Raw genomic sequence first — 13,837 nt, forward strand, 5'->3', positions numbered from 1 at the left:
TCATTGCGGTAAATTTTCCAATTTAAGCAATTGGAAAGAAGAAGCCTGAAAAAAATCAGGGCTTCAACGGGATTCGAACCCATCACCTCCGCAACACCAGTGCGATGCTCTACCAACTGAGCTATGAAGCCACCCATTGGGAGCGAGGTCGATTAATTGAGTTCATATCAGGCTTCCCATGAGGAGTGAAATGATTTGAAGTATATATGAAATAATTCATAGTTGAACTGTGGTTGTAGATGAAAGTGAAGAATGAGGTCACGGGTTCCAATCTCGTTTTTCAGGCTTATTCTTTCCAATTGCTTAAATTGGAAAATTTACTGCGATGATCATTCTTCACTTTCATCTACGACCGCAGTTCAAATATGAATTATTTCAAATATACTTCACATCATTCTACTCCTACGGAAAGATATGAACTCTGAAGTCTTACTTACTTACTTACTTACTTACTTAACTTACTTACTTACTTACTTACTTACTTACTTACTTACTTACTTACTTACTTACTTACTTACTTACTTACTTACTTACTTACTTACTTACTTACTTACTTACTTACTTACTTACTTACTTACTTACTTACTTACTTACTTACTTACTTACTTACTTACTTACTTACTTACTTACTTACTTACTTACTTACTTACTTACTTACTTACTTACTTACTTACTTACTTACTTACTTACTTACTTACTTACTTACTTACTTACTTACTTACTTACTTACTTACTTACTTACTTACTTACTTACTTACTTACTTACTTACTTACTTACTTACTTACTTACTTACTTACTTACTTACTTACTTACTTACTTACTTACTTACTTACTTACTTACTTACTTACTTACTTACTTACTTACTTACTTACTTACTTACTTACTTACTTACTTACTTACTTACTTACTTACTTACTTACTTACTTACTTACTTACTTACTTACTTACTTACTTACTTACTTACTTACTTACTTACTTACTTACTTACTTACTTACTTACTTACTTACTTACTTACTTACTTACTTACTTACTTACTTACTTACTTACTTACTTACTTACTTACTTACTTACTTACTTACTTACTTACTTACTTACTTACTTACTTACTTACTTACTTACTTACTAACTAACTCAATTAATTGACCCCGCTCCCAATGTGTGGCTTCATAGCTCAGTAGAGCATCACACTGGTATCATGGACGTCACGGGTTCGAATCCCGTTGAAGCCCTGATTTTTTTCAGGCTTCTTCTTTCCGATTGCTTAAATTGGAATATTTACCACGATGATCATTCTTCATTCTTCTGTGGTCTTGTTGTGTCTAAATTAGGTTCATTGACCCTGTTCAGAACAGAGTACTGCTGTGTCCAATGTATGGAATGATTGCTGTGTTCTGTACCTTGAATTCTGGCATTAACCATCAAATCAACATTGTTCCCCACCAACCTAAGACTTATAGAAACATTATTCTACACATGACTATCTACATAATGAGAAGTTACAGAGTTTACACTCGACAGAAACCAAAAACATCCTTGACTTTTCACTGACCTGTGAACAATTTTCACTAACCTTGTATTGTGAGGATAATAATAAATCAAAGGTGCCTGTGAGCCACTTCATGGATGAATTGGATGAATGTAGAAAAGCTAGTTGGATAAAAAGAGAAGAGGAATTGATCATTGTGGAGTTCTTCTTGGTACAGCAGTGAAAAACAGCAAAATAAACATCCTTTGATGCATGGGTTCGGATGTCCAGTGGTTGCTTATTGACACCCTTTAGGTAAAAGTCAAGTCTGCAAACAGGCCAAGTGGCCCACCAGGGCAGAGCTTATCCTGGTTTCTGCAGCATGAAGTGACTACAGTAGGGGTATTTCTACTCCCCCATGGATGGGATGCTAGTCCATTGCAGGGTTTCCCCCAGCATTAAGTTCGCTGGTACTCATTTATTTACAGGGGTGGAAAAAAGCACCGTGAGAACAACATGTCTTGCCCAAGAACACAACGCAATGTCCACGGCCAGGGCTCAAACCTGGAGTGCTTAATCCGGAGACAAGCGCACCAACCGTGAGGCCACTGTGCCCCCACCCTTTAAGTGGCTTAATTTGCTCTCTGTTAAAATTATAAATTATAAATAATTATTTATTACATAATTGAAAGTAGAATTCAACAGAGTGCAACAACAAAGATTAAGATGAACATTGCTTTTATTATATTAGGAGCATTTTCTTTCTTATTAAAATGTACTGAAATACTGACTACCATAATGTAGCACATAAAAGCTAAGAGGAGACATTCTAGCCAGCAGTCTCCTATACACACAGATTATACAATTTTTGCTGAGTTATAAATAACAATTTTTACAGCAGCAGCACGCACGTAGTAGAAGTACAGCATGATAACCACCATTTTAAGAACTGAATGGAAGTTCAACAGGTATAAACTGGCAGAGTTAGGATAGCTAATACTTCAAATAAACATCACAAGATTTGTATTTTATTAATAGAAACAGATTACCACCATTCAACTATTGTGTTCCAGTTTATGATGGGAGCTAGTAGTTTCAATTAATTGTAGTCCTAATATACAGACTGATTGTGATACTCTACATGTGTATGTTCATGTATATGAACATGATATAGAACTGCTAATTTTAAGTTTCTGTAAGTTATATACTGTAATTTCTGTATTCCACTGTAAAGCTATAAGTTCATTTCTTGAGTTAGGGTTTGACACACTTAGCGAGTTCAGATGGATTTCACTTGTTGACATTCTTGACTTTAAGAAACATACATGGCTAAAGTTCTAAAAGTGTTTCCAACTCTGTAATATTATTATACATGCAGCTTGGAAAGCCATTTAATTTATATGCTTGTAACCAATGTCTTTTGCAAAGAATGAGTTTCAACAGTTTAAGTGTCAGCTGACTTAAGTCTTGAAAGCCTCTTATTCCCTTTGTAAGCAGGAGAATTCCACATCCATCTGTAATTCTCAGATTAATAATTCCATGAAGTTTTAAGGGTGACTTGTGTTGTTAAAGCCAGTTTCTACTAAGTCTTTTGATATTATTTTTGGCAGCTGATAAACATGTATAGCATCAGTAATGTTGTTGTTAATATTAACATCTGCTTACTGTCACTTGCATATTATACTGTAGTTGTTATTGCAGTGGGTTATATGGAGATGCACAATACTGCAACTTGCTTCACCTGCAATATGTGATAAATATAATAGTGACGCATTTTAAAAGGGTATAAATGATTATGTATATACAGAAAAAATATTGTATGTCTTTAATTTGTTTCCCTTTCTCTCCCTCCCACTCCCCCCCCCCCCCCCACCTTCCCCAATAAAAAAACCTACTTACCTAACTAAGGTGTCCAAGTGATATTTCTTGCTTTTCTGGAAAGGGTTAATAAGAAAGAAAATGCCAGTTATAATGTCATGCTCTCCCTCAAGAAACATTGGAGCTAAAATAATTCTTTTAACCTGAAAAAAAAGTATTGTTATGTACAGCTTCTGAAAATTTGGTAGAGTTACATGTGATGTCGAATCTCTATGAAGACTAAGAATTTAGGGACATGAATAGGACTGTAAATTCAAACCATTTGTTTCTACCAATATATTTTCTGACTGTTTTGCTGTGTGATTTAAACAGTTGCTTGATACATTTAGATACATGTATTTATTTGGTATGTTATGGTGGCAGAACACATGCGCGCTTTCACTGATGCAATATAGCGGGCGCACAAGGATTGGAAAAAAGAAACATGCTGTCAATAGAGCGATCATTTTATTTACTCAACACCCGCACTATCTGTGCTATTTTTCTCTATAATTGAACGCACTGCATTGATGGCTTTAGTCTTTTATTACAAAGATATGGTAGAAAAGGTAATGATTCAAAGAACTCAGCTTTTTCTTTGTTACCGAAAGAACCTAGTTAAATGCAGCGCATGTGTAGTAAGTCAAAAAATTGCGATTGAATGAAAAATGGTACTCTCAAAAATACGCCTATTTCTTGAGAACCACTCATTAGAATTTCACAAAATTTGGCACGAAAATACTTCAGGAAATAAGTAACTGGAGAATTGAAAATAACTGAACTTTAACAAAAGAAATTCTAGATATTCAAGTGAACCTTAAACAAGAGATAATTAAAGATCTCTCTGTTAAATTATTAGCAAAATGGTGTTAACTTGTGAGAATCGTTACAAGCTTGTTACATGCAAATTATAAAGAAAATCTAAGTACTAGATTTTATCCAAATAAACAAAACCGAGTTTAAAGGCCTGTTTATATTTATTCATGTTGCCATGGCAATGGCACATACGTCAGCTTAACCATCAAAAAACCAAAGGTCATGTTGTTAACTTGCTTGCTGCCATTTTTGGCGACCGAGGGATCAAGAGTTTTAGAGAAAAAGGTGAATGAAACACTGGTATCAAAAACTGTGTTCAGCCACCTTAAGTTTCCATATTCAGCTAAATTACATATTAATAATGATCTCATATGATACATACAGGAAAATATTCAAACAGTTTTCATGGAAATATACTGTAAACTCCGGCATATAAGCTGCACTCGCGGATAAGCCACACCCCAAGTTTGGCAACTTAAATTTTGGAAAAAGAAATTCGGAAAGAAAGTAAAGTAAATCAAAAGTGGAGTCTTGAGAAAGATGTCTTGCATGTACATGCATTTCTTGAATGCGTCAACCTGCACATTAACTAGTATGAAAATCCAATTTAGACATAAATCTAATCTTTCTAGTTTCTGGCATTTTTAATCCAGTATTTTTCATTCCTGTCCGTTTCTCAGTAGAATTTACGTACAACAAAATAAATGTTTCGATTTGTTCGTTCGTAGCTTAGTAACCCGGCAGGCTTAGTAATGAAGAAACGGTCTGCTACCATCGGCAACACTAAACAACTTTTTGGTGGAATGGAGACTCCCTACCGAGTGACATTCAGCTACTCAAGAAAGGCAACGTTAAACCGGTTAAAAGCTTTTGTAACGAAGAAGGTTTAATAGATGATTAACATGAACAAAAACGACTCTTTTAGGAGCCCCCAAACTCACAAAAGTAATGATCAATGCATATTGTGGTATAATTTTACGAAGTTCTTATTATTTTGCTACACAGGTCTATACAGACTGTAAAATTTTCGCTGAAAGGTGTTAATTTCTGCAAATTTACGGCATGGTGTCCAGATGTTCTCGCAGATAAGCCGCATCACCAATTTGATGCAAAAATTTTGAGCAACAAGGTGTGGCTTATATGCCGGTGTTTACAGTAAATAGGCTTATGATCACTGTAGTAAGACTCCAGGGTACCTGCTGATTGTACTCATTGTGGTACATTGATATAAACATGATCTATCTGTGTACGGTAGTCAGTAGTAAACTGGTTAATAAACTGAGTGTATCCTCTGTCTGTTGTAAGATATATTTTTAGAGCCTTTTGCTCTGAATTTACCTGCATGAGATCAATATTGAAATCCCCAAGCAGAGTCGTGAAGATGAGTAAGAGCATCAATTAACTGTGAAATTGTAACTTTAGTTTTCGAGCGATAGATACCAATGACATGAATATTTGGAATTGGTTGGCTTTACACCTTAACAGTGACTTCAAATTATTAAAGTTATATCATTCTGTATGGAATTTTAGTACAATTCAAATCATTCTTAATATGCAAAGCAGTTAACTCACTAAGCTGATATGTATCATCTCTATCTAACAAGCAAAGTTTTGATTCAACAAAAATGTTGACATCAGCTTCTTGAATGTTGTACTCACTTTGCACATCATTTATGTGGAAGTGGAGAGATCTAACATACTGAAAGAAGATTGTTTTTGTTTGGGGTGAATTGTCAGTCTGTAACACTGCTAAAGGCACAAGGCTTACTTGTGTTCTTAGTCTGCTCATTTCACTTTTAACTTTCTCACTAACCTTTATTTTGTTTTCATTCCAATTAAGAATATGCAGTGCAGAGCTGTTTTGTACACGGCGCAAGCCAACATAATGCATATGCTCTCTGTGGATGCTGGAAAATCAACTGCTTCAATTAATGTGTCGCCTTGACAATGGTGAATAGTCTTGGCAGCAGCGGGTCTAAGTGGAAATTGGCACCGGAGAATTTGGACCTAACTCTTTTTATTCACTCGAAATTGTCTTGTTACTTCAAATACTGGCGTCCAATTTCTATTTACAGTTGCCTTGTATAAATATGCATTTTCTCTATGCTGGTTTCTGACTATGTCAGGATGTTGAAATGAGACCCAAATAATACTTGGTCTGGTGGAATTTTCAACTCTGTAGTCTATGTGTTCTATGACACACTCTGCACCGTTGGTGAGTCCGTCAGTCACATTAATATTAGTTGTCAGTCATATTTTGTTGCAGTTGCTACTGACACTAGCAAATATAAACCCATTGTCTTTGTTGGATCATCTGGGATTTTGTCTTTCATTTGTTTCTTGAGATCATTAGAAATGTCCTCGATTATAATTTCCACAGCCTTAATCTGAGCTTTATAAGCTTTAGAGAGGGTGTACAGAGCATTGTCGTGAGCATCTACGAATGAATTTGTAGTAAATAAATGTGCCACGTTCATAGGGTAATTATCTTGTCCAGGCCTTACATTCAGAAGTCTTTGTTTCAAAATCATGTGGTTATATCATCTTCAGTGCTTTCCCTCTCTCAAACGATTGAGTAGCTAAGCAAATTCTTTGTCATCTTTTTGTCTCATTATTTCTGCCAATTCAAGGAGGGTGAAGTACCGGTCACCCCAAAACGCAGACCATGCAGACATGCAGACCATGCAAACCACAGACAGCAGACTGCGGACCACGCAGACCATGCAGACTGAGTACTTTTTTTTTTCTTATTCTTGGTTTTGCATTTACTTTTATTTTGACTCGCAATTTTTTTGTTTGGTTTTCGCTACAAAATAGTGTTCAATCATATATCGGTGCGTTTGTCCTTATGACCATTTATGCACAGGCACTAGGACGCACAAGCTCAGTATGTGACTGTTGTTCCAATAAACGAACACGCTATAGACTTTGTAAGGGAAACTCCCTTTAGTTCTAAATATACTTATTAAAGTAAAGTTATTTTAAAATGTAGAAATAAACTTCTACTCTTGGTGTACCAAATGTAATTCCACATGGCTGTTGGAACATTACAACGATCACGCCAAAAAGAGCTGAGTGCATGTAAAGATCACAGAAAACCGACTATCATTTGAAATTCTCAGCATAATATACGATTGCCGTGATGAGTTCATGTGATGGTAAATTTATCTGGTTTTATGACAGTGGGGTTTTTATGGCGATTTAGACTAAGACTGGTCTCTCTTTCGCCTAGTCCGTCATGCATTACGCGAAGGCAATCCTTGTGGAAATAATTTTGCGCGGAAATTTTTTTTTTTCTCAAAGTTTATTTATGGTCATGGACGGACTAAGCTAAGAGAAAGAGGGAATGCTCATAGTCTAATGGGTATTGTATGTTGCTTTGTGATGCAAAAGCAATTTGTGGGACGACGTCGCTTTGAGTCACCGTCCTTGCTTCATTTATGAGGAGGAACGAAGACCACAGAAATTGAAAAAAACAACAACAGCAACAATAACAAATTGAACGAAAGAAATAAAACTGCAAACCACAATCACGTTAAAAATAGACGCAATTTGCGCCCAAAACATATGGAAGACATAAAAGGACATCCTATGTTGAGGTAAGTGAAGGTTATTTCTACAGTATGCTTTATTTTAGTATATTTTATTAAGGGAATTTCCCATACAAAGTCTATTAAACGCAGTCGTCTATTGAATCACCAGTGAGATGGTGAGTTTGTGCAGCCTGTGGATAAATAAGAAACCATCGTATAATAATTATATTGAACACATTTTGTAACTAGAACCGAAAGGGTGTGAGTCAAGTGTTGGAAAAAAAGTACTCAGTCTGCACAGTCTGCACAGTCTGCATAGTCTGCACGGTCCGCAGTCTGCAGTCTGCAGTCTGCATGGTCTGCGTGTTGGGGTGACCGGTGAAGTACTCTGTCCAAATGTTAGTTGCAAATTCATTATAGCCAGACTGGGAATTTTCAAAGATCCACTTATCAAAAACTGGCTGAAGTTGGAAAAGATCTCCAACAGTTACTACGCTTATTCTACCAAATGGTTCAATAGTTCCCATAATTTGCTGTAATCTTAAGTTCAAAATGTTTAACAAGCTACTTTCAACCATAGAAATCTCATCAATGAAAATCACCCTAAGTTGGTTGGATCATGTGTATTTTGTGCACCCCTCGACCGATATATCGGTCAACATATTGACCGACACTCGACCACAGTATCGGCCAATACATCGACCGACACTCGACCAATATGTCGGTCAACATATTGACCGACACTCGGCCGATATCTCGACTGAGATATGTCGGTCGACATATTGGCTGATATATCGGTCGAGTGTGGGTTGATATATCGCCTGACACTCGACCGATACGTTGGGCGATTGTCGACTGAGAGTGGTTGTCTGATAATCGGCTGACATGTCGATCGATAGGCTACCGACATTCCGCCGATACTTCACTGATACTTAGTTATTTCCCGTGTCTTAGCGGGAGGGTAGGGTTTTTTGGTAAAAAAAAAAGAAAAAAATGATTGGTCCCGCCAGACCCATGATACACCAAATTACTCACATAACTTATCATTGTTATAATCTTATCAATAAGTAGCACAAAAAGGTAATGTCGTGGCTTGACACGATTGAAATACGGCCGATATAACATGCATAGAAGACAGGAAGGGAATTACTACAATAAGATAAAGATAAGATACATACAAGGGAGTACCACCACCGGGAAAAAATATAACATAGATGTAGCAAAAAAGGACAATTATCACATCTTCTTGAATATACCCAACCAAGAAGTACAAGGTAGAGTACATGTGGAAAACAAGCATAGCCTTAGTAGAATGATTTAACAACAAGTACGACAGGGCAAGGCTGAAACCCAGCCCCGTTCCATACCAGAAAAATCATAGGGACTACGCCAGTGAAGGTCAGATACCACGACAGCTCTGGCGGTGTGAAAAAGTTGCTTAAACGTGACTTCGCGTTTTTTGATTTTTTTTTTTTTTATCTTGATTGTTTTGTCAAATGCTTGCATAACTCTCCTAAATTTTAAGTCGTGCAGTAACCCCTCCCCCATGCAAGGAAATGTAAAAATCAAAAAACAGCAAAAGCATTAGTGCGATGCATGGGCAAATTCAAGACTTGCTTGTCTTTCATCTTCCTTATCCTCTTTCCTGTCAACTGTATTTTGTGTATTTGGCAGTATTTCACTTGGGGGTCTTGCTTGACAACGGCTGAATGATCCAAACACAAGGCCCTCAGAAATTTTTAAGGTTGACCAAAAAAGGGTGAAATGCGCATAACTTCTACATCTGACACTGACAGTCTAAGCTTTTCACTTATATCATACGACAGTCAACCGATATACCACCAACAGATATTCCAAGAAACGAAAGTCAATGGTCAACGTATTGGCCGAGTGTCGGCCGCTATATCGACCGAGACACATGTATCTGCCCATAGTCGGACAATATGTCAACCAACACCCAGCCAATACATCAGTCGATATGTCGACCAGCATATCTCGGTCAATATATCGGCCGAGTGTCGATCGATGTGTCGACCGATACATCGGTCGAGCACTGGTTGATATGTCGACCGATGTATCGGTCGAGTGTCGGTCGATATGTCAACCGATATATCGGTCAAGGGCAGTGCACAAATTACACATGATCCAGTTTGTTTAGTTTCGCTCTAAAGGTATTCAGTCTGTCACTGTCCAGTGCTAAAGACTCAAAACCTCTATTGCCAGTTTTCACATGACGTCACTAAAATTCAAATTACAAAACTATTGATCCTCCTGATATTTTACTTTCAAGAGGTATAAGAGCGGCGGAAAACTAGTATTCATGTAATTTTTTGTTCCGAATGGGTTCTTGGCTTTGTTGTAGACTACGTTTGAATTTCTAAGCTTTTGCGTGACGCGGCATTTACATGACGGCTGAGAGAGCTGTCATGTTGGTTTAAAAAGTGACTTATTTCGGGGAATTTGGCTATCTGAACAGTTTTTGTATTAGAAAAAATATTATTTTAATGTTTTTGAGTTCCTTGAGGGATAAATTCACGCTTTTGTAGCAAAACTCAGTGAAAGATGTTTCTGTTGGTTTCCAGCCGCCATGTTGGTGCCCATCCAGATGGGCACCAGCATGGCGTCTCCATACAAATCTCTATAAATTTGGTTAAAAAAATTTCTCTGCATATCTTGCATAAGAAAAAATGCTGTGACCTGAATCTTGGCGAGAATCTTTGCATATTTACCTTCTTTCTTTTCTCAGATTCTGGACTTTATCTATTGAACGGTTTTGATTTTAATTTTGATCTATTTTGAATGGTGTGACACTGAAAACCAACAATTGGTAGGTATCTTAAAAACAGCATGTAGTGTATTGTCTTCAATGTTGAATGCTGCTTTCCCAGTAGGGGCAGTCTTGACAACTTTCACATCATCTGGATTTTCCTTTCCCCCAGCGATACTATTTAGAAATCTGATCAGAACTTCATACAATGCATTTGTAACAGTACTTTTGCCAACTCCAGCACCTCCACTTAAGAATCATCTTTTGTTTTAATTGAATGTAAGTCATAATAAAAAAAAAACTGTCTTTGATTTTCATTCAAAAAGCGCTCGACCCTGTACCAGAGCTACTTTCCGAACGAAATAATCCCCCTCCTATACAAGGCGTAGTAAAAAATACGACACAACAAGGAGGCTTACCTTAACTTCATGATGATACAGCATTCATTCCCCGTTGCATTGTTTCCTCCTCCGGGTGACATTTTAAAAGACTTTAAAACGATTCGTCCTTGGTCGTGACATCATCGCTTTTCAGCATGATAGCTTTAAGGATTTCGAAGCAAGCATCGTGGCTTTGAGGATTTCAGTGTCCATTCTTGAAGTTAGTGTTCCTTAGCTTGATAATTTTCCATTTTACCACTCCACGAAGGTCTCCTCGTTAAAAGGGAACGAATACCGCGTTACGCTATGCTGCCGCACAAAAATGGCATTATTAAGTCCTCTTAGTCTTTCCATGTCCATTTGTCGCAGCTACTGCTACTTAGGTTAACAACCGTTTCCATTTTAAAACTCCACAGACTGAACCATCTTCGTGCCTCGTTAACCGCCATGTATAGTCTCCTTGTTTTCGGACAAAATTTCGCCTTTCTAGTGCCCTCTAAAATCTGCCAAACCTACAGTACGAACCATACTTAGCCGGGGAGGGATAGGAGGAAACTAAAATTAATCTGAATGGTGATGCTTGATGTTACGTCATCCATGAGCAGTTTTGCTCATGGACGACGAGGACCCTGAGAGAGAGGACCCTGGGAACGAGGTTGTTTTGCTCAGTCCCGCAACTCCTGTGCATCATTTGTTTTTTTTATCCTGTTTCTTTCTCTTCACTTCTCCTTACTCCACACACAGGTTGTACCTTCAGTTACTTCTAATTACGTTTAAGTATCCGTTTGTTTGTTTATGTTCCGATTTTCTAGCCACAATTTAAGAAATCGCAGTCAAACGTCATCGCTTCTGCATGCATTGCGTGCCGTTTAGTCTTTATACTGTTAGTGGTTGACCTCAAATTATTCAGACATCTCGTGACCACAAATTATGCAAGTTGAAGCCAGTTATTTGAATAACGCTGTATTTGATTATTTTTACTTTCAGCTTCAATTGATTTCCAATTTCCGCTTAGAGCATATTGACTAGAATCAACAAACGAAACGAAAGGACATCAAGAGACCCAAATCTCCTAAGATTAACACAAACCAATTGTAAGTACGTACAAATTAATACAATGTTTCACGGCGTTGGCAAATTTTAATAAATTGTTGGTAGAACACCGCGGATTTAACCAATGCGATAGCGATGAAGAACGTGTTAGACGGAACAAACCCAATGGATATAACTTGATATAATCCTTACCGTGCACATTTTTTACTTTCAATTCCAGCTGATTTGAGATTTGCGTTTGAAACAAAACGAGGGAACTTCAAATACTCTAATGAGTCCTGAGATGTAACACGACCAATTTGTAAGTACATACAAGTCATTTATTTTGGTGTCTCTGGCAGAAGAACAGAAAATTTTAAATCTTATAACATTTAGGAAATTGATTTACCTGTCGAATGAGAATTAGTTTAGTCAATTGTAGTCCGAGTTTACAGTAGTAGGTATTATCTCTGCTCCAGTGCAAGTGGATTCGCAATGTTTGATTTGATTTCCATGATCAGTAGCACATTAAAGAAAGCTTCCATGATTGTCATTTGCTGAACAAAGACTCCATTATACTTGTCTCCATACCTTTCTTATGGCTAAAGGAATTTGTTTCAATGTTGACATCTTTCCTTTGGTGGTAGTTATCGTATGTCATCTAAACGGCATCTTCAATTTCTGTCTTGCTCATTTTAGATAAATATCTGATTGGATCACTGCTGCACGAATACCGATGCAAAGCACTGTCAAACAATTCATAGTTGTTTATATACTAGCTTTTTCTGCTGAGAGCAACACCGGGAAATGAACATGCAACATTCTCACACGTTATACAAACTGACTTATTCCAACTCGAGCCAAATATAGTTCCTTAATTGTAAAGAAGCATTACACAATTTACAATGAAAAGCAGGGAAATAATTTCTCGTTGTTAATTACAAGATGCTAAATTTAGGGAAACGAAATTTTAGATGTCTAGTTGACCCTTGTGTTTTCCGAGTCTGCCCTGCTTATACAAAGTCGTTCATTATTCGGAATATCAGAATTTCAGTAGCGTTTTACCAGCACATTTTATTTTTTCGGAATAAACTGCTGTCGTGAAGAATTTGGAATGTCGAATTTAAGTAATATTTTGTGCAGAGCTTCACCATACGAAGCATTTCAAAACACAACTGTTGTCTGTGAGCAAAATTTGTTCGAGGTCGATGTAGTTTGAGAATGAGCAGAAACAGAATCTTTGAATTCGCACGTTTCGGCAATTTCGGTTGTATTTTAAAACAGAAAAGTTAACGGTTCCTGACCGGTCAGAAATTCCCTTGTGAGATAACTTTAAGAATTCCTAGGAATTCCTAGGAATTTCCTAAGAATTCCTAGGAAAAAATTCCTAGGAATTCCTAGGAATCTAAGGTGTGAATTTTCACGGTAATTCGGACTCGGAATTCCTAGGAATTCCAACTGAAATATACTCACCTTGAAAATTCCTTAAAATTCTCAAAAATTCCTAGGAATTTCTGGGAATAACTTGGAATTTGTAGGATTTTTTGAGAATAGGTTGGAATTTTTTGGAAAATCTGAGAAAAACTGGGAATTTTGTATCATTTGTAGGCCAGACAAAATTTTGATGATTAATGCCCAGCATTAAAATAACAAATAAAGTCACTGATACCACATCAAACAGGCTTTAAATCAATGGTTTATTACATTGGTTTTCATGAATTTAAACATAAGTCATTAGAATAATTATCCTGTTTCTTTTTTATTACACCAAGAATTAAAAGTAAAACTGAAAACAGATATGAAGGTCAAACTTTTACATGTTTGATAAAAAGAGAACTTTTTCAGATAATTTACTTACTTTTTTGGTTTACAAATCCAACAATTTTCCATACACAAGATTTTAGCTTAAATTATTGTTATTATGTGGAACAAATCTGGATTGTCATGAATGTAAGGAATCAATTATAAGAACAAAACTGAAACA

General features: G+C 36.7%; 2 protein-coding genes and 1 non-coding gene across 11 annotated transcripts in view; 1 reads left to right on the forward strand and 2 right to left on the reverse strand.

Annotated features, from left to right (window-relative positions):
* Window positions 1-4,730, reverse strand: part of LOC145467451 (uncharacterized) — a 7,486-nt gene extending 2,756 nt beyond the window's left edge. The window contains exons 1-2 of one of the 2 annotated variants that reach the window (XM_081451007.1): window positions 3,368-4,730; window positions 1,574-3,209 (exon numbers count right to left, since the gene is read on the reverse strand). The gene's annotated coding sequence lies outside the window, so the exon portion shown is untranslated. Of the gene's footprint in view, window positions 458-1,126; window positions 1,149-1,573; window positions 3,210-3,367 lie in introns of those variants that run through there. The other variant, XM_081451006.1, reaches the window with a different exon arrangement.
* LOC145467328 (uncharacterized) overlaps window positions 1-13,837 on the forward strand; it is a 201,691-nt gene that overhangs the window by 178,417 nt on the left and 9,437 nt on the right. For 6 of the 8 annotated variants that reach the window (XR_014042040.1, XR_014042042.1, XR_014042043.1 and 3 more), the window contains exons 13-15: window positions 6,217-6,356; window positions 11,809-11,915; window positions 12,095-12,175. The gene's annotated coding sequence lies outside the window, so the exon portion shown is untranslated. Of the gene's footprint in view, window positions 1-6,216; window positions 6,357-11,808; window positions 11,920-12,094; window positions 12,176-13,837 lie in introns of all 8 variants that reach the window. The other 2 variants (XR_014042046.1, XR_014042047.1) reach the window with 2 other exon arrangements.
* Trnat-ggu (transfer RNA threonine (anticodon GGU)) lies at window positions 59-131 on the reverse strand. The gene has a single exon. It is a non-coding gene; the product is annotated as a tRNA-Thr (tRNA).

The sequence above is a fragment of the Orbicella franksi genome, chromosome 14 (assembly GCF_964199315.1).
Source record: "Orbicella franksi chromosome 14, jaOrbFran1.1, whole genome shotgun sequence".
Taxonomy (NCBI): domain Eukaryota; kingdom Metazoa; phylum Cnidaria; class Anthozoa; order Scleractinia; family Merulinidae; genus Orbicella; species Orbicella franksi.